The sequence below is a fragment of the Pinus tabuliformis genome, chromosome 2_2 (genome assembly GCF_031772625.1).
Source record: "Pinus tabuliformis cultivar Carrire ecotype Pingquan chromosome 2_2, CPIR1, whole genome shotgun sequence".
Lineage (NCBI taxonomy): Eukaryota > Viridiplantae > Streptophyta > Pinopsida > Pinales > Pinaceae > Pinus > Pinus tabuliformis.
This window is the reverse complement of record NC_142300.1, coordinates 994,117,570-994,124,902: the sequence shown is the minus strand read 5'-3', so window position 1 is coordinate 994,124,902 and position 7,333 is coordinate 994,117,570.

Sequence of the window (7,333 nt, the reverse complement as noted above, 5' to 3'; positions counted from 1 at the left end):
ATAATTATAAGTGGTGATTGAGAGTTAAGTAACCACTAATCAAACTTAACTATTAAGCAAGCTTAAAGTTAACCTAAGTTTTGATCGTTAGTCGAGCTTAAAATTAATCTTAACTTATTCACTAATCAAGCCTAATTATTAATTAATTGTCAAGCATAATAAGCTAGAAGATACTAGCACGTTCTTGCTAGCTTGGATATATAGCTAGCATAAGCATACCTCTTATGTATACTAATAATACATATCAGAATCAAGCACATAGAACAATCATTCATTTGGTTTGTTATTAACACAATGTAAGATAATAGGATTAAGTAGGGGCTTTACAATTTTGGTGTGCAACTCGAATTGGTTTATATTTTAGCAATGATTTTCTTCTACTTAAGACCAAAAAATACTTTTAATATTCTAAATTAGGATTAACCACCTCTCTACAAATTGTTATCTTTCTATATTCCAATTGATTTTGCAAAATAACATTAACATCTTTCTATATTCCTCAATGATTTACAAAGATTAAACATCTTTGTATCATCCTTACTTGCCAACTATTAATTTTTATGTATCTTTAAAGTATTTTTAAAGAAAATTTATATTATATTTTTAAATAATATTAAATATATAAATAATTAATTCAAATAATTAATAATAATAAATAATAAACAAAAATTTAAAAAGATATAATAAATAAGAGTTTTAACATTTATATAATTAATTTTTTACCTGAAATATTTTTATAACTCGTGTTTAGAAATAAATATTAATTAACTCTTAAAAAAATAAAACTAACGTGAAGAAATTGATATCACTAGTAAAGGTAAAACCGAGTTCCAATATGCAGTGAATCAAATCTCTAAAAAAATATTAATTAAATAAATCTAAAAAATTTAAAACCATTGATATAAAAATACTAAATTTTAGACATTGACATCACTAGTCAATGTAAACCAAATTCCAAACCCGCGGTGAACCAAATCAATTGGATAAGTTGACGCACTTTGGAGGCCGGTACAATCCACAGAAGTTAAGTCGATTCTCCTCCCATAAAGAACGTGGACTCCCATAATGAAACCCTGTTGAAGATGACAACCGACCTTTCGACGATGGAGTGGTGGGGCCGAGCCACACATTTGAAGGGGAGTCGTCTAATAAAGCAGAGTAAGGTCGAGGAATTGTTTGGACGGTTAAAAGAGGTTGGAATTTGGACAAAAAAATCTTGTAGAGGCAATGTTTGAATCGTGTTTTTGATGGTGGAAATGAATTCAGCACCATCAAGAACGTGTAGAACACCTAAAATTTTGAAATTTAACAACTATAACTTGAATTTACAAAAATCTTTGCCAAATTTTCTCTAAATATAACCAGAATTTCCATAACTTTCCGAATAACTCTTCCGCATCTAGACTACATGCTTGGAAAGTAAGTGTACGATTTAGATAATATTTTTGAAAGGTAAAAATTTGCAGAAAGAAGGTTTAAGTCGAGTTTTTATCGTTAAAATGGATTCAAGACGATGGAGTGGTGGGGCCGGGCCCCACACTTGAAAGGTAAGTGTACGAAATTTTTAGATAACGTTTTTGAAAGGTAAAAATTTGTAGTTAGAAGGTTTGAGTCGAGTTTTTATCTTTAAAATGGATTCAAGACGATGGATTGGTGGGGTCGGGGCACTACGAAATTTTCAGATAATATTTTTGAAAGGTAAAAAATTGCAGTAAGAAGGTTTGAATTGAGTTTTTATCGTTAAAATAGACATTTAAAATTATGAAATTTGACCATAATTTTCTTAACAAATTTGAAGATTGAATAAAATACGACAAACCAATCCGCGAAATCAATCTCCTTTACTACGGCGGGATACTGTCTGCCATAAAATTCCTGTTGGAGATGACAAGCAACCTTTCGACGAAGGTGTTGTGGGCCGGGCCACGTAGATAAAAGGAATCTTCTATCTTGTTTTTGAAAGACCTAGTTGAGACTAGAGTGCAAGGAAATTGTACTATATGTTGTATTATTTACTGGAGTGTAAATATCATGCATGCATCAGAGATCGATCCTATGTTTGGATTGCGCAGTTTTGGAAGCATGAATTCCCTTTAAATATGGGCTATTCATCCTAGGAATTATGCAAGAGATTAGGGGTTTGGAGAGCTGCAGAATTGGCTAAGTGTTGGCCAAGAGCTAGCTTGTGCACTAAGAGAGTTGAGCATACTTGTGTGGAATTGTTATAGTGAGAACAAGATTTGTATCTTCACTCATATTTCTGATATATACAATACAGATAGTGGGGTTTTGTGAAGTGGCTTTTCCTAGATACAACTTGTGTTATGTGCCATTGATTTATCTTCTTCTTGTTCATATTTCTTTCAATCGATCTATTGGCTTTTGTTGGTTGAAATTAGAAGTAGATTCTTATCCTATGCTTTAGTACATTGCATGAGCTTGTGAATCTGCATGATTTTCTACAGAAATCTGGATTCTCTTCTTTGTAAAATACTAATTCATTTTTGTCATTTATATCATAGGAAATGTAAATAAGATTGCAACAACAACTCTTGAGGCTCAAGCTTTCCTCAAATGCATTATCCCTTCATGTTGCTCAACCTTTCCTCAAATGCATTATCTCTTCATGTTGCTCAACCTTTTGTTGGATAGTGCCAAGATCACTAAATATGGTAATCTCAAAACTATCCAACAAAATGTTGAGAAACATGAAGAGATAGTGCATTTGAAGAAAGGTTAAGCACCTCAAGGGTTGTTGTTGCATTCTTATTTACATTAAGCACCTCAAGGGTTCTTGTTGCAATCTTATTTACATTGATTGTGATATAAATGACAAAAATGAATCAGTGTTTTACAAAGAAGAGAATCCAAATTTCTGAACACTTGTTTTACTCATTTTAGAGTCAAATAACCATGGAAAGATTAACATAATAAATGGAGTAACCTGATGCAAACAAAATTGTCCTCAACTATTGGATTGTTGCAAAAAAAACTAATGTTGAGGACAAAAATAATAATGAGAAAGAGGCACAATCCAATGGAAAAATGCATCAAGACAAAATCCAATTGTACAGTACCATGAGAAACAGGCCCTGAGCTAAGTATAGATTATTGGTGGAAAATTTACAAGAAACACAAATTAACAAAGTAATTATCATACCCTCCATGAAATATTTAGATTCAAAAGAATTTACAGTGATCAATATTGAATTAGAAACATACCTAACCATTATTACACTATTTACATCAATAAATCTAATCAGTGAGAGTATGGCTTTTATGCCTCATTTTAGCAATTGCCTTCAAGGATGAAACCCCTCCCTAAGAACATCAGAAAACCATACACTACTATGATTAGCAAACTAATTTTTGTTCATTAAACACTACAAATAGATGCAACTTCAACTTCTCGTGTCCTTGAATATTAAATTTAGTTAATATTGAATTTTTGAGGCAGTAAAAGCTATGGCTAGTGTAAGGATTCTCAAATTTCGACTTGCTTCCTTGCAAAATTTTCATGTTTCATCTCTGCATAACTTCCCAAAATTTGACTTAATAGAAAAGATAAAAATACATAAGGCGCCTACCTATATTAACAGAACAATAACTTAATTCCTAATCTTTTCATGTGACATGCCCATGAAAATATGTTCATAGTTTAGAACACACCACTGTTCAAGAAGCTACGTTCGTAAAAAAATTGTTTCTCCTTTACCATTTTCAATAAATGAAGAAATCACATCAATTTTTAGATACAAGGGATAATTTTTCAAAACTTTCCACCTAACAATAAGATCGTTACAATTAAAAATAATTCAAAGCATACCTTTCCTTATTTCAACCTTTCCTATCTACCTGGTTCCATGCTTTGTTGCAAACTTAAATTTCATATGGATATTTTATGTAATTGATGAGAACTGGCCACCAATTTTCTTTAAATTAAAGCTTAAAAAATAGTTGAAGGTTAAGCTTAAAAGAAAGAAACATAGGAAACCGTGTACAATAGAAACCATATAGAGTTTATCTAGAAACACGTATTTTTTACATAAGTACATATAATGACACTTCATAATAGAACTCTTGGCTATTTTCCCAATGTCTTGTTCATGGAAGTCCACATGCAATCACTATTCATAATACAATTATTGACACGTCTAACCTCATGAGTTTTCCAAGAGGAAACTCATCTTTCAATTTCATATCAGTTAAAGGATATCTAAAAAACAAAACTCTCTTTGCTAAAAGAGTTGAACAATGAGGATATTTACTTTATAGCTATATGATCCATTATTCGCTTGTTGGACATTTTAGGCATAAATGGAATGAGTATCAAATGTATTGGGATCAATTTGCCACACATTCAATGTTGCATACTCTTCCCATCACTCCTTTAGTTGAGCTTCAGTGTAAGTCTGCATGCGAGACACCCAATTAGATGCATCTAAACAAACCTTGATTAGGAAATTTGAACTAATGATATTTGTCATGCTCTATACAGTCTATGGAGAGTACCTTTCAAGAAATCTAGTTCAGGGCATTAGCATAACATACATCCATAGTATTCATTCTTGAAGCTTCATCCCTTATGATTGAATAGATGTCAGATATGGTATCTAGACCAATTTTCTTTATTTTGTCAGCATATAAGGAGAAATTTGTCATTTGCATAAGCCTGAGGGCTTCATCTACATCACTACTGTTTCTAAGAATCTAAGTCAACTTAGGGTCTGTGAACAATAAATCTAGACAAAATAAACAGACATAAACTTTTGACAATAAACGGGTTTCTGGAATTAAAAGGCCAAATTTGGATTAATTATGTTTCTTAGTCACAAATGCACTCTAGTATTGAAAAGATGAGAACTTGAAAAGTCACTTCTCCTAGAATTCACACATAACACTAGGTAATTCCACAAAGGAATAGATAAATTACCATTGAGATGCAAAAAATGCTTAGAAGTGTTCTAGAAGTGGTGTAAGAATGTGGTGCATCACTTTGTGCTTTTTCTTGTCTCATGGAAGAATAAGCACTAGAAATATATTTGGTAAGGTCTTTAGGCATAGAAGGTGATACCCTTCTTGTCACTGTTATATGAGCCCTAGAAAATATTAACCATCACAAGATTAAAAACTACTCAGCATTAGAGTACGACAATTCGAGCATCAATATATAAAGAAGAGGTGACAACAACTCACCTGAGGATAGAAGACTGGAGAGGAGTAAAGCCTAAAGCTGGTGGCTCACACTTTTGATGCATGTATAACACGTGTTTTTCGATTTCTAGATCACTATCCATATTAACTTTATCAAGTATCATCCACAACAAGTCAAAACGAGAAAGAAATGTTGGAGGAAGTTTGATATTCTCTGTAGGTGTTCTTCGTAGATCATATCGACCCCTACGATAATGAACAAAATAGTATAAAACAAAACTCAAAATTAAAGTTCCAGCACAAAAGTAGGATACAATGTAAACTAAAATACAAGAAAGAGAACATGAGCCATAGTCTCCTTTCAAGTGAAGAGTATATAAGGAACAATTAATTAGCTATGGAAATAAAAGCAAGAAAAGAAAGTTGAGAACACTATATATAGTTAAAGCTTAAATAAAAAAACTACTACTTGAAAACAAGTAATGTAATTTCTTTTATTATCTAAGAGTAAGGAAACAAAATCATGGTAAAAATAGATCATTAGGGGATTTTGAGGTCTAAAATGGACCTCCTAAGGAAATTATAAAATAATAGTGGAAATAATAAAAAGTTATTAGATTACATTATCAAACTTTAGAGGGAAAAACAAACGTGTTTTTCAACTCGTATTTTCAACTTATCTCCCTATGGGTTTACTCAAATTTTGAGTGGAAACACTCATTGAATGAAAAATTTGATTACTCGTCTAAGGAGTACCCATGTTGCATACTTTCGATAGACCCTACTACACAAAATATGAAAAATGTATTTCTCATTTTTCATGTAGCGGGGACCATCAAAAGTATGCAACATGGGTACTCCTTAGATGAGGAATTAAATTTTGCATCCAATGAGTAATCCCACTCGAAATTTGAGTAAAACCTTAGGAAGATAAGTTGAAAATATGAGTTCAAAAAGTAGTTTTATTATTTTATTATTTTTTAATCTTTTTACCTTTTTACTCTAAAAATGGTGAATCATCCCCCATGGTTGACATCATCATCTTGAATCCTATTGGTTCTTATAAGGTTTAGTTTTGTTGTACTCTTTTCTTAGGAGTCCCATTTTAGACCTAAAATTTCCCCTAATGTTAATCATTTTTTACCAATTCGAGTTCCTAAATAGGAGAAAAATTAAGGGCATTATGATCTTTGTACAAGTCAACATATGAGTTTAAAGAGGTTTCAAATTTCTCCATCCTTCAATGTATCCTAATGGTTTACAACTCAAAAAATGAAAATGTACTTCATACTTTTTTATCCAAGATCCAGAACTAAAGAGCACATAACAACTTTAACAAGGCAAAGTCGAAAGAAAGGACACAAAAAAGCTTTAGCTTAAAAAAGAAGAAGATATGAATGAATCCCCCAATAAGCACAACATTCCAATTAAATGTCTCTTCTATAAAAAACATTGATAAAATAAAATCCTTTTCTTCTATACAAGACACCTTCCGTGTGTCCCACTACGTTGATGCATTTCCATGAGATCTATCTCTAGAATTCATGACATTCACAAACTCATATTCATGGTAGCTCCTGATATGAATCTACCTTCAAATTGAATGATAATAGCCGTAGCAGCATCTAGAACAATTATTTATGCATTTAGAGATGTTGTTATGCCCTCCTTTGCAATGTTGACAGTTTGCTGCTCCATCACTTCATGATTAACAGTACGGTCTATCTCTTCCATAGCACATGATTCATCACATACAAGATCCATTATTTTTTTCACTACTCCGAAGGTGCCTAAAGATATATGTTGGTGAAACCTCTAATGCATTGAGTCTAAAATAAAACAATTTCCAACTCCAAATAAATCAACAACTTAAACATTGGAAAGAATAAAGCTCATAAACATACCACGACCTCACCTTCGAGGACCATTTCATTAGGTGACTGGATCCCTTTGAAAAATAGTTGTCAGATCAACACCACTGTAAATCCTCGAGGTTCCAAACTAATCATGTGTTTCAAAAACTAACTCTTTGCAACTCTAGGATCTCCCATCAAACAGACATGCAAAACACCTCTTATTTGCAAGTAAAATAGAAATGTGAGAAATACATATAGATTTTCCTTTGTAGACAAACTCCAAAGACCAGATAAGCAAGAATAGCAAGGCATTTTCATGAGAT